Source organism: Culex pipiens, chromosome 1, assembly GCF_016801865.2.
Source record: "Culex pipiens pallens isolate TS chromosome 1, TS_CPP_V2, whole genome shotgun sequence".
Taxonomy (NCBI): Eukaryota; Metazoa; Arthropoda; class Insecta; order Diptera; family Culicidae; genus Culex; species Culex pipiens.
The window spans coordinates 114,312,652-114,327,415 of record NC_068937.1 but is presented as its reverse complement, the minus strand read 5'-3'; the positions used below and the strand labels follow the sequence as shown (position 1 = coordinate 114,327,415).

Below are 14,764 nucleotides of genomic sequence, written 5' to 3'. Positions count from 1 at the left end.
CGGTCAATCGATCGCAGTTGGCCTTGATTAAGCAAGCGCGTGCTTCGACCTACGCAAAAAATTTTTCCACTCTCTGATTGGCTGTTTTGTTTTGCCGTGGAGTCGTGAAGGCAGCATTTTTGCCAACGATTTTCATTCCATCGTCATCGTTCGAACCGACAACATCGTAGCAGCAGCAGCAGCAGCGGAAAAAAAATCAACGACTGGAGGAAATCAAGAGCGAGCTCCGAGAAGAAGAAACACGCCAGCGTGTGCGTGAAATTGCTGCCAAAACGACGTCGAAGGAGAAAAACAAGGCCTACTTGGATGGACGCTCGAGAAGATGGTCACAAAAATCAACTTCTGCTGCAATTTAACAAAATGGCGCTTTTCAGCGCCAACGAAAAAATCACGAAAGAGTTATTGTTTCGAATGATTCATGCACTGCTTTTGGTGCAGTTTTAAAGCTTTTGACGCTTGGCGTTTAAATTAATTTAAATATTTCCTCCAAAATTTTCATTTAAAAAAAAATTAACGAATATTAGCAATTTTCGCTTGCAAGTGTCCACGGTCAATCGATCGCAGTTGGCCTTGAACAAGCAAGCGCGTGCTTTGACCCACGCAAAAAATCTTTCCACTCTCTGATTGGCTGTTTTGTTTTGCCGTGGAGTCGTGAAGGCAGCATTTTTGCCAACGATTTTCATTAGAGAGCCTGGAGCTTATTAGAGAACGGACATCTCAAACCAAAAGTACCAATCGAAGCACGAGAACTGTCAAACGGAGGTACCAATCGAGCAAAAGACAAAGGATTTTGCTCGATTGGTACCTCCGTTTGACAGTTCTCGTGCTTCGATTGGTACTTTTGGTTTGAGATGTCCGTTCTCTAATAAGCTCCAGGCTCTCTAATTTTCATTCCATCGTCATCGTTCGAACCGACAACATCGTAGCAGCAGCAGCAGCAGCGGAAAAAAAATCAACGACTGGAGGAAATCAAGAGCGAGCTCCGAGAAGAAGAAACACGCCAGCGTGTGCGTGAAATTGCTGCCAAAACGACGTCGAAGGAGAAAAACAAGGCCTACTTGGATGGACGCTCGAGAAGATGGTCACAAAAATCAACTTCTGCTGCAATTTAACAAAATGGCGCTTTTCAGCGCCAACGAAAAAATCACGAAAGAGTTATTGTTTCGAATGATTCATGCACTGCTTTTGGTGCAGTTTTAAAGCTTTTGACGCTTGGCGTTTAAATTAATTTAAATATTTCCTCCAAAATTTTCATTTAAAAAAAAATTAACGAATATTAGCAATTTTCGCTTGCAAGTGTCCACGGTCAATCGATCGCAGTTGGCCTTGAACAAGCAAGCGCGTGCTTCGACCTACGCAAAAAATTCTTTCCACTCTCTGATTGGCTGTTTTGTTTTGCCGTGGAGTCGTGAAGGCAGCATTTTTGCCAACGATTTTCATTCCATCGTCATCGTTCGAACCGACAACATCGTAGCAGCAGCAGCAGCAGCGGAAAAAAATCAACGACTGGAGGAAATCAAGAGCGAGCTCCGAGAAGAAGAAACACGCCAGCGTGTGCGTGAAATTGCTGCCAAAACGACGTCGAAGGAGAAAAACAAGGCCGACTTGGATGGACGCTCGAGAAGATGGTCACAAAAATCAACTTCTGCTGCAATTTAACAAAATGGCGCTTTTCAGCGCCAACGAAAAAATCACGAAAGAGTTATTGTTTCGAATGATTCATGCACTACTTTTGGTGCAGTTTTAAAGCTTTTGACGCTTGGCGTTTAAATTAATTTAAATATTTCCTCCAAAATTTTCATTTTAAAAAAATTTAACGAATATTAGCAATTTTCGCTTGCAAGTGTCCACGGTCAATCGATCGCAGTTGGCCTTGAACAAGCAAGCGCGTGCTTCGACCTACGCAAAAAATTCTTTCCACTCTCTGATTGGCTGTTTTGTTTTGCCGTGGAGTCGTGAAGGCAGCATTTTTGCCAACGATTTTCATTCCATCGTCATCGTTCGAACCGACAACATCGTAGCAGCAGCAGCAGCAGCAGCAGCAGCGGAAAAAATCAACGACTGGAGGAAATCAAGAGCGAGCTCCGAGAAGAAGAGCGTGTGCGTGAAATTGCTGCCAAAACGACGTCGAAGAAGAAAAACAAGGCCTACTTGGATGGACGCTCGAGAAGATGGTCACAAAAATCAACTTCTGCTGCAATTTAACAAAATGGCGCTTTTCAGCGCCAACGAAAAAATCACGAAAGAGTTATTGTTTCGAATGATTCATGCACTACTTTTGGTGCAGTTTTAAAGCTTTTGACGCTTGGCGTTTAAATTAATTTAAATATTTCCTCCAAAATTTTCATTTCAAAAAAATTTAACGAATATTAGCAATTTTCGCTTGCAAGTGTCCACGGTCAATCGATCGCAGTTGGCCTTGAACAAGCAAGCGCGTGCTTCGACCTACGCAAAAAATTCTTTCCACTCTCTGATTGGCTGTTTTGTTTTGCCGTGGAGTCGTGAAGGCAGCATTTTTGCCAACGATTTTCATTCCATCGTCATCGTTCGAACCGACAACATCGTAGCAGCAGCAGCAGCAGCAGCAGCAGCGGAAAAAATCAACGACTGGAGGAAATCAAGAGCGAGCTCCGAGAAGAAGAGCGTGTGCGTGAAATTGCTGCCAAAACGACGTCGAAGGAGAAAAACAAGGCCTACTTGGATGGACGCTCGAGAAGATGGTCACAAAAATCAACTTCTGCTGCAATTTAACAAAATGGCGCTTTTCAGCGCCAACGAAAAAATCACGAAAGAGTTATTGTTTCGAATGATTCATGCACTGCTTTTGGTGCAGTTTTAAAGCTTTTGACGCTTGGCGTTTAAATTAATTTAAATATTTCCTCCAAAATTTTCATTTAAAAAAAAATTAACGAATATTAGCAATTTTCGCTTGCAAGTGTCCACGGTCAATCGATCGCAGTTGGCCTTGAACAAGCAAGCGCGTGCTTTGACCCACGCAAAAAATCTTTCCGCTCTCTGATTGGCTGTTTTGTTTTGCCGTGGAGTCGTGAAGGCAGCATTTTTGCCAACGATTTTCATTCCATCGTCATCGTCAACGATCGCAGTTGAGCCTTGAACAATTGCTCAAAATCATATGGTTCGGTAAATGTCCTCCCGGGAGAACCTCCCTAAGGGTACCGGCCACTCCAGGTTGTGGCCAATACTGTCAAAATGGTATTTTTCATAACCAGTATTTAAAAACATGAATTTTGATACCCATATTGCCAAAAATCGTATGGTTCGCTTAATGTCCTCCCGAGAGAACCTCCCTGAGGGCACCAGCCACTCCAGGTTGTGGCCAATACTGTCAAAATGGCCATTTTCATTACCAGTATTGAAAACCAAGAAGTTTGATACCCATATTGCCCAAAATCGTATGGTTCTGTTAATGTCCTCCCGGGAGAACCTCCCTGAGGGCACCGGCCACTCCAGGTTGTGGCCAATACTGTCAAAATGGCCATTTTCATCACCAGTATCAAAATCCAAGAAGTTTGATACCCATATTGTCCCCTCTCGTATGGCCTTCCATCGGAACACCCCTGAGGGTTCTGGCCACTCCGGGTCTTGTGGCCAGAATATTCCGGCTGGCCTGCCTCCGCTTGGGCTGCTCCTTGCTCCAGGCCAGCTGCTTTTCGGCCAACTGCTTCTGGGCCTCCAGGCCATCTGCTTCCAGGTCCAGGTTGTTGTTTACTCCTCGGCGTCCAACGATAGAATGATTTCCCTAGGCTGATCGAGTGGGGTTTATATTGGCTCGAAAATTCCACGCAACAGTGCCTTGTTGCGTTGCAGACCCCTTCCCCAGTACCAAGCATGCAACATTTTCGTAACGCGCGACATTTTTCGTTTTTCTGGATTGACACCTCACCAGAATAGAGCCCTTAGGACAAAGTTCTTTGTCAAAAATCATAAACATAGAAATTATATTTGGTGGAAAAAATAATTGCAATCACAATTATATCACTCTTTTTCATGTAGCATTTCATGAAAATTTCCAAATTTTGTGAATTTCACTTTACTTATCGAGCATACGAATATATGTGAGATCGAGATCGACTTAGGTACAAAATACATATGTTCACTTTTCGGTTCAGAGTCGATTTGTATGCATGAGGTGGGTTAACGACGCTTAAACATTATTTAAAAAAAACCTTATTTTAAACCATTTTTTTTCTTCTTAACTAATCTAATAATTAAATCTAACGTCCGTGTAATAATGGGACACACGATACAATTAAAGCGTCAAGCCATCTTGACACGGTTGAGTAGCCTCAAGTGTGACTCTAATCAAATCACAATCACTCGTTCGGCGGATCATTCCCCCCTCGAGTCAAAACCTTGTTTACTTAGCATAATGAATCATTTTCCGCACAGCGCACGTACACCTGCAATTTTGGTCGCCCAATAACCGTATCGCTTTCTCACACCCTCCTTTTCCACTCTTGAACTCCTTGAACAAACAATACCAATCACTGCCTTGCAGGCACCTGTAACTCCCGGCATCGATTCCGACATCCACGTCTTAATCAATTTCATTGCAAATCGCCCCCTCACCGTTTGGGATTTTCTGATTTCCTGGAGCTGATTCGAAACGCCTGATTAATTACCGATTTGTACCATCAGCCTCCGCCCCGTAAGCATGACGATGAGGCTCTAAATTGATTGAAACGTTCCAGGGTTGGGTGCTCTTCAGACGGGCCCACCTTGGCTGACCTTTCTTAAGGATTAGGGTGACCATTCATGTTGAACCAATTCTCAGTATAATTGTTTATGTTGGAAGAATCTCGTCTCGAAAAGGACTTCCTATCGTCTTGAACTGCTATGAAACAGCAGTACAAATCCCATTTCGCCAAGTCTGCTCCCCATCCTCAATACCGGTCTGCCGATGTATCGACCCTACTCGAGTGGCCGTTAATTGACTTTAGATCGAACAAGTTGCCAGCCGAGGGAGAATGGAACACAGAAACGGAAAGTTACTAACTAGGTATTACAAATGATCTGGCTCTGTGTTGCCCGGATTTCCTTGACCGCGCGCCGTCATGGTTACGGCTGACTTCACTTCCAGAGAGCCTTTGTTGACCCTGGTCAGGGCCTGACGTTGGCATTGTGCCCGGGACCTTGCCTTTTCCGCCTTTTGGCCGCCCCGAGTAGCAGCTCTGCTTGTCTTTTGGCTGTTTGCCAACCATTAGCCGTGGTTGGAATTTGCAATAAGGCCTTAAAACGAGAGGAAGGTCAATCGGTAACACGGTGGAATGGGTAGTGGTCATGACATCTGCCCCTTGTGGTTTAACTGCTGGGATTTCTTTGGGACAGATAAAAAACTAAGGAAAATCCACAGAGGAGTTTAGGGTTAACATGTAGGTTATTGATAGGCTTAGTGATTTTTCACGCTCGAAAATTCCAAATTTCACGGGGTCCTTAATTTCAAAACACAAAATTTCACGCAAATTTCGCGGAACTTGAAAAATGTTAAAATGACTCTGAAAGTTCTATGTAGAGGGTGACGAGCAGGAATTCCCGGGAAAAAAATTCCCGGGAAATTTACCATTTTCGGACCTCTCGATTCCCGGGAAATTCGGTCGAGACTCCCGGGAAATTTAAACTTATGAATATCGAAGCAAAATTATATAAACTAATCAGAAAAACATTTGAAAAATTAAAAATTGTTTAGAACATTGAATGTCCAATGATCGATGTTCAAGTTCGAATAAACCAATGTTTCTTTAATCTTCTTATTCAGAAAGTGTAAATTTTAACTTGTCAAAAATTCAAATAACTATAATTGAAAGAAGCCAAAAAAGGTGGACCCCAAAATTTACCTTAAAAATTATTTAGCGGTTACACCCCATATATGAAATCAAATGTTTTATTTTCAAACATTTATGTTTTCTAATTATTTGTAAAAGGGAAAAGGTTTTTCAAGTTAAGTTCAATTTTTATATCTTCTCTTGAGCATAGCAATCCTCATAATCTAGTTTGTTGTGAAAGTTTGGGGTTTCCTGATAACTGTAAATATTTCTTCAATGAATATTAAATGTTGAACTAAAACATTACAAAAAAGCAATTTAATTTGTTGTTTTGAGTCGTTGTTTATCATATTGCAAAATTTCCGATAATGGGAAATTATATATAAGCTATATTAGTGATTAATTTTACAAAAATCTAATAACAAGTTTGTGAACCTTTTGAAAAATCACTCAGTGCGAATTAAGATTCGTAAATATTTTAAACTGCAATTTTGAGTCTTAAAAAACTCAAGAAACGATTTTGTTTTTGCAGATTCAGAAAAAAATCAAATGTTTTATATAGTTCCTCAAAACAATGAGGCTGCTTAAATTAACGGTTCATAGAATTAGTATGAACTAACAGTAACTGAATTCATTTAAAAGAAACAAATTTATTGCTTTTCATTTTAAATTTTTGACACTGTTGGCGTAGTAAAAAAAACTCCCGGGTCCGGGGAATTCCCGGGAAATCGCCAAGTTCAACTCTCGATTCCCGGGAAATTGAAAATCTCGAGAATCGTCACCCTCTAGTTCTATGTTTTAAACACATAAACTACTTGTTATGCTTCATTATATGTTATTCTTCAATAAACTAAAAAAATCTACACTAAATTTGAATGCGACACAAACAAAACTTCTAATTTTCAAAAAAAAAAAAAAAAATCCTCCTGGTTTATGGATATATATTTTGAAACAAAATGTAGGGCACGCGTATTCTCATTTACTGAACTGCTCTTTGAATATTCGACTGATAAAGCTTGAATGTTTTCGCTAATTTGTTTCTGTTATATCATTTTACATTTTATTGAATTTAATATCGAAGCAAGATTTTAACGATCTTCTCCGGTCAAAATAAGTAAAATAAATTGAGTTTTCTGTGAAATTTAGCCCATTTAACATATTTTTTAAGGGTTTTAGCTCACTTTTCAAAAACTAAATTTGACAATTTGCAAAAATAAAATAATTTTTAACAAATTGTTATTCTAAATGAGAAAAGAAAACAAAAAAACTAATATTTTTTTACTTTCGCGGGAATCATCCACCCAAATAAACAAATATTGTTAAAATTAAACAGGCCCAAATAGTAAAGTTTAGATGTTTTTAAAATGTGATTCCAAAGATAAAAAATACTCTTCATTTTATTTTGAATAAAAAAAGCTTAATTCTTTTAATATCTTGCAAAACTATAAAGAAATAGTCTTTTTGGATGAAATATTTATTAAGTTGTTAAAGCCGATGCAAATATTTTTAAAAGTTTTTGTCCCTCGGCTCTGGCTGGAGTCGAGGGAGGGGGGAGGGGCAAAACAATATAAATATTAAAATAACATGCCATAGTTTCAACATTTGCATGGAAAAAGTGTTTTAAAATGTATTTTACACTAGTTCAGTTGTTTTGCAATAAAAGTTTATAAAAAAGATAAAATTTGACGAAAACAAAAAAAATAGCGAAAAAAAAACTATAGCGATAGTAGACATCGAAAATTTTCAAAAATTCAAAAGAATTTTAAACCATCCCAAACATGCTAAAAATGATTCTAAACGCAGGGGAATTCATTTTAAATTGATTTTAACTAATTGCACTTAAATTTTCATAAAAAATATTGAAGTTTTTTGAAAAATATTTTTTTGGTCCCCTGATTTGTCGGGCCAACATTGGAGGGGGGGGGGGGGACAAAAACTTTAAATAAAATTTGTACCAGACTAATGTGATTTAAAAAAAAATGATTTAAGAAAATTGATAAAATTTACGAATTTCTCGCCGTTCACGAAATTGTCAATAAACACTATCCCTATATTAGTAATTAAACCAGGGTATTCACTCGCTTAATTCTACAGTAGTTAATAAGATTATTTTTATTCCTTTTTGAGTTTGATAAAAATAAGAAAAATCGTTACATTTTCACACAAACATAAAATTTCACGGGATTTCGCGGAAAAGCCAAATTTCGCGGATTTCACGCTGTCCGCGAAATCGTGAAATTTCACTAACCCTAGTTATTGATATGCTAAAAACACTCATTATTAGCCTAGGAACATTATGGCCAAATTATTACAAAATTCAATATTTTAGTTAAATTCTTGGCAATAAAAGATATGTCAAATTTTGAGTACACATTAAAAAATGTGTAAATTATTATGTTTTAATATACCTTGATTTTGACTTAAAAGTGGCATTACAACGAAATATTGTAAAATTAATACATTTTTTGGGGGTTAACTACATATTCATGACATGAAAGATGTACTCATTCCTAAATGTTATATTACAATTTTTTTTTTTATTTTTGCTGTATTAAATATACGATCTCACATTAGATAATGTGGGATTGCTTTAATGAGACTTAAAAAAACATCAATTTATTGTTTCTTTTTTTTATTCACTGTATTTCACCAAACAACACATATTTTGACTAATTGACTTATCGGTAAAAAAGTCCGTGTGCCTATTTTTTTTAATAGTCCACATTAATAACTATAACTTTGCCGAAGACTACACAAAGTTTGAAACATATAAAAAAATATTAACAAAATCCATTCCGGTTTTGGTGGAGAATTTCCTTATGGATTTATTAAAGGCACCAACACCTCCATGGATTCATTCAAGAAAGGTAGAATGAATGAGAGCGTTTGGTTTTTTAGGGGGATTGCATAAAATTGTTCAAGAGATTTGACCGAAAACGAACTTACATTCAACACTGTCGATAACCACGACAAGATGAAGACTCATTTAAATTTTAACAAACAATGACAAAAACTGGAACTAATAAAAAATAGAAATAATGAATACAAATAACATCAAATGTCAAGCCTAATTACAAAATTAATATACAATAAACAATTCCATTTGAAAATCAAAACTCTAAATTATATTATTATCAAAATTTGGACAGGCCCTTGGCCCCTATAACTAGTCAGTTTAGGGTGGCTTCCTAAAATTAATTTACAAAAAACGGCAAAAAATTGTTTATTTTTTTAAGCTTCTCACGTTTTATTCGATTTTCGTGGTTTTGATCGTTAGTTAAAAATAGTTGCATGGCTAATCATCGGGATAGCAATCGAAATAAAAATTTAAAAAATTAAGTACAGTGAAATTAATCAGTGTGTTTCAACAGCTTCAACATTCTTCGAGTTCCGTTCAAGCACAATTGCGAAACCCTCCAACGTTTTCTCGAAACAAAGGCGTGCTTCGCCGATCGAATCACCATTAACTTCAAACAAAGTTACGTATCTACCTGTCCTTCCTGTGGGGAACGTCATCCTGACATACACACCGCAGAGGACGGAGCTGAAACGATACCGCGTCGTTGGCGTATTACTTTACGTGACTGTCACTGCCAGTGCTTCCGGGAGCCTGGACCGGCACTCGGTTGCTAAATCATCCGCCACATCTCACCCAGAAAATCTATTTGTTCTGAGCGTCGCCGTCGTCATCGTCTGCGGACGTCCCGATTGCACCTCTTGGAAGCGGTGCAACTCTGTCCTTCCGACTGGCGCCGTTGCTGCACTGTGACAAAGTATGGTTTCATGTATGAGTTATAGAGATTCTGGTAAGGACTGGGGCAGTGGTCTTCAACTTCTGAGTCACTTTGTTTCAAACAGAACATGGGAACAAGAGAACTATTCCGAAATTGCTTGAAAACCACTGTTTAAAGTCAAAACGAGCATTTCTCACAGAGCCGTAATACGTCCCGCTACCAAGCGAAGCAAAGTGGCAATGCTTCCCGGTTTCCGGAGATATCCAATTCCAACTATTATTATATTTTATTGTCACCCACACACTCCCGGCCCGGAAGTCACACACTCACACATTCAGTAGTAGACGAACAGTTTTTGCTCCCTTTTTTTGCATTTCACGCGGTCGAATTCCTGCCAGGAAGGATGGCTTATGTCCAGGATGGTCTTTTTCATCTGCTCACATTTTTTTTTCTGCCCAGAACTTTCCAGTACATTAAAAAACACAGCATGTGCCCCGTAGTCTATAAAATTCCAGAGTTTGGCCGGAAGCTGCTTGTCTATTCCTGTTCCGTCTGAGAAGGGTCTTGCTGCAGTTTTGTTTTGTATAAAAAATGTGATACTGCCAATAGTTAAAAGTTTGTGGACTTTAAAGTATGCTAGACACGCAATTAAATTGATACTTTTTCAATTTTAACGAAACTCAATAAATAAACAAAAATGGACTGCAATACCCTTTAACAAAGATTAAAAACTCCCAAAGCATGAGCGTAATTGACAGATTTGTTTCACTTTTCGGCAACATTTTCCAACATCAAACGTCACACGCACATGACACTATCGCGCAGCGATTGAAAGAAAAACGTCAACTGATCATCAATCGGCTATCGATTTGGTATCACAAAATGTGCACGTGACAAGGAATTGGCGTTGACGGGGGTGGAGCTTCCCGGCGATATATTGATTTCATGTGATTCCGGAGTTGTTCTCGATGTTGTTGGATGTGATGCGAGTTCTTTTTTGCTCAATTTGATTGATTTATTGATGGATTAGCTCGCGCTCACGGAAGAGACTCCTCGAGAGAATTTTAAGTCTATTTCCAGCATGACGAAATAAGAGTTTTTCAGCTTCGCGAATACATCGCTGTAAATTAATCAACTCGCACGGAAAAATGTGTATCCCAAGTTTCCAGGGCCCTTAGAAACAGCATTATTTGCACTTTACAATGTTCCGAGTAATTGAACTCAAATGATTTTTTTTAAATTCAGATGAATTGCATAATGCACTTTTTGCAATTCCGTCGTGAAACTACTTACTTTTTCTGTCATTCTTGAACGACGAAATAGCCTACTTTTCTGTACCAAAAATAACAGAATCGAATAGCAACACTTTTCAAAATAAATGCTGAAAAGTAACACTTTTCAACTTTTTTTTAATTTAAACGATTTATTGACAAAATACATGAAAATTTGACATAAAATTTCACTTAGTGTGTGTTTTTTGGAATTGCAAAAAATGTTGTATGGAACTCGTTGCAAAACTTCATTTTTCAGCACTCTTCGTATTTATCCAACTCGGTGAACCTCGTTAGATAAATGTACGACTCGTGCTGAAAAAAATCCTCTTTTTGCAACTTATTGCATAAACTACTATATCCGCACTTTTTTGGGCAATAGAGTATATTTAACTCAAATAAATAACTAAACTTCATTGCTATCCCAAAGATTAACCAATCATCTTAAGTTAACCTTTTTAAATATTAAGTGCTAGCAAACATCATCCTCAATGAGGCAGCGCCATCCATCACAAGGTATTTTTCATTCATTCCGTCCTGATAAACAACTCCCCAAGAGAGTAAAACAATCAAAACGACCAACAGGAAAGCAAAAAAAAGCAGGATTTTATCACCCAAGGACTCGATAAAGTTTTTCCTTCTCTTTCGCTCATCGTTTGGCTCGCGGCGTGAAAAATTTCCCACGATCAGAACAGAAGGAGCCAAAAAATAAAAAAAAATCGTATCCAAACGAAATAAAGCGAAAAAGAATTTTCCAGCTGAGAAAGCATCCAAACATCCACCCACCCAAAAGAGGAAGCAATGTTTGACCCCCTCCCTCATCAAAGTGGTTGCTGGCACCCACGATGAGGTGGGAAAACAAACGAAAAACAGAGAAAAAAAAAGTTTTGAAAAACAAACATCACTCGATTTTGCCGCGCTGCTTCACGGTCACAAGTCAAGAGGGAAGTGGGCGGTTCTGCTCCGATGATCAAATGGCTTTAAATGGCTGCTTGTTAGCCTTTTTCAATGAGCGAAAATTGGGGGAAGTTATTCAGAATTTAGGTTTAGCTACCTTCAGTTGTCCGATTTTTAACATAGTTATTTTTTTTATGCGGTTTAAAATTGTTTTTTTGTTAGTTTGGGTTTAGTCTTTTTTCAAGCATTGTTGAATCAGTGATCAGAATGAATTTAATTAACATCCTACAAGCAGTTTATGCAAGCGAAAATTCTTTTTCATTCACTCGGATAAAGATCACAAGTGTAGTTTGTTAAAAGAGAAATGCTCCTTCTACTCTTTTCAATTTTCTTTCGGTTTTTTTTCGCCACAAGCGCACATTTAATTCTTTTTCCCGTTCTAGCATCTCCCAGAGAATTTTCGTTCGTTCAAATTTCACGCTAAATAATAAAACACGGTAAAAGTTGAAAATCAGCGAAAGCGCACGAGGCGTGAGAAAAAAACACGTTTCAAATTGGCTCCTTGGAGCTTGAAAGTGAGCAAACGAAAGCGAAAGAACAAGCTTGTGCATCGTTTAGCCAAGTGTGAAAACATTTTCAAGGAAAAAGATCGTAAATAATGTGCTGTGCTGCTGCACGTGTTACCCCGGGGGGGAAGACGGGTGCATCATGACGTTGATTGTGTTCATTGAACACGCGCGAGGCAGCGCAGTAAACGTTGCATGAAATTTTAGCTTTTTTGTTTGAAGTGGAGAAAAATAATCTGTTGATTTTTTGGGGAAGTTTTTTCATGGCCGCACGGCATGTTGGCTCTAAGCAAGTTGTATTTACGCAAAAACACATTACAAATAGATTATTTTACCTAATAAAGCTAACTTCTGGAGTTATTAGGCATTAGCCGAAATATCTGGGGGTCATTCACCACCAACTCACACAGCAGTTGCTCCGACCCCTCTTTGGTTTGAGTGATACTTTATCCGGGGTCAACTTTTCAATAGCGCTTGACGGAGGAGTGGTACGACCAGAGAGAAGTGAAATATTCAATACTTTTTGGTACGACCCCTTTATGAATATTCGAAATACATTTTTCAATTTCAATAATTTCCAGCTTAAATGGGTGGTGATTTGAAAATTTGGTGTCAAAAAGACTCTAAATTCGAAAAATACGCATTTTTTAACAAATTGAAAAAAAATATGAGAATTTTTCTTTTATACTGTTAAAAAATAAGAACATATAATTTTACGAGCTTTATAATGTACTTTTTGAGTTCGCAATATTTAAAAAAAAAATCGTGTTATTTTATAAATTTTAAGAGTTATTTTTTAAGAATAACAATTCACTACAAAGTTGAAAAGATGGCAATAACAAAAATAAAATGTATAAACAAAAGGGGTTACAGTCATCCCTCATATTCGGAACAGTTTACAGATCGGCCAATGTTCAACAAATCATGGAAAATCGATAATTGAACTTAAGAGGCAGTATTTGTAGATTCTGCTCGGTTTGTTCTAGAGATCGTATCGAGTTGCTCCGATTTGGATGAAACTTTCAGCGTTTGTTTGTCTAGGCATGATATGAACTCATGCCAAATATGAGCCCTCTACGACAAAGAAAAGTGGGGTAAAACGGGCATTGAAGTTTGAGGTCCAAAACACATGAAAATTCTTAAAATTGCTCGCATTTCCGTAAAACTTCATCAATTCCAACTCTCTTAGATGCATTCGAATGGTCTTTTGAAGCCCTTCAAAATGTGCTATAGACATCCAGGATTGGTTTGACTTTTTCTCATAGCTTTTGCAAATTTCTGTTGAAAATGGATTTTTTTAAAACCTTAATAACTTTTGGCAACAGCCTCCACCACCCATACTCCCATAGGTCAAAAGTTAGGGAATTTCATGGACTATAAGCCTACGGTATTAACTTTTTGGCCAATCGCAGTTTTTCTCATATTTTTTCGATTTTTCTAGAACAAACATTTTACAACGTTAGTTTTTGCTCTGTAGGCCTCCATAGCGGCACTTTTTGGTCTCAATTTTGACATATTCGGAATCCTCAGAAAATTTTACATTAGATTGAGGTGTTGGAATTTTGAATTTGATTGGAAAAAATGCCATTTAGAATTAATTAAAATATTATTTAGAATTTTGTCGGATTAGGGGTAAACAGGTTTTCGCCTACTTGATACAGCATTTGACGTATTGATAGGTAAATAAGATCTATTTCTTTTTTCAAAAATGTTTTATTTAATTATTTTTTACATCAAAATTACAACTCCAATACTTCTAACTTACGTGAAATTGACCGAGGATTCCGAATATGACAAAATTGAGACCAAAAAGTGCCGTCTTCTTGGCCTACAGGGCAAAAACTAACGTTGTATAATGTTTGTTCTAGAAAAATCGTAAAACTATGAGAAAAACTGCAATTGGCCAAAAAGTTAATACCGTAGGCTTATAGTCCATGTAATTCCCTAACTTTTGACCTATGGGAGTATGGGTGTTGGAGGCTGTTGCCAAAAGTTATTAAGGTTTTAAAAAAATCAATTTTTAACAGTAATTTGCAAAAGCTATGAGAAAAAGTCAAACCAATCCTGGATGTCTATAGTACATATTGAAGGGCTTCAAAAGACCTTTCGAATGCATCTAAGAGAGTTGGAATTGATGAAGTTTTACGGAAATGCGAGCAATTTTAAGAATTTTCATGTATTTTGGACCTCAAACTTCAATGCCCGTTTTACCCCACTTCCCTTTGTCGTAGAGGGCTCATATTTGGCATGTTTGATGTTTAGACCGGATCTACATTTTTACGTTTTATATCAAGTTTTAAAGAAACACATTGACCCTTGAAATCCACAAATTCGGAACACTTTTTTCTTACGTGACTGAGATTGATAACGCGCGCAAACTGCTCACAGTGAAAACAAAAATATTTCTTTTTTTTTATAATTTAATTTTTGTTATAAGAATTACTGTAGTAAAAGTCAAATTACACTGTAGTTAAGTTAAACGTTTCATGTGATAAAAATACAACTTTAAATGA

General features: G+C 37.5%; 2 protein-coding genes across 5 annotated transcripts in view; both read right to left on the bottom strand.

Moving 5' to 3' along the window:
• Positions 1-7,522, bottom strand: part of LOC120427162 (zinc finger protein 497-like) — a 324,949-nt gene extending 317,427 nt beyond the window's left edge. The window contains exon 1 of the mRNA XM_052706189.1: positions 7,516-7,522. The gene's annotated coding sequence lies outside the window, so the exon portion shown is untranslated. The remainder of the gene's footprint in view (positions 1-7,515) is intronic.
• The window catches only part of LOC120428674 (dopamine receptor 1), a 344,147-nt gene that overhangs the window by 96,804 nt on the left and 232,579 nt on the right, over positions 1-14,764 (bottom strand). The gene's annotated exons all lie outside the window — the stretch shown is intronic.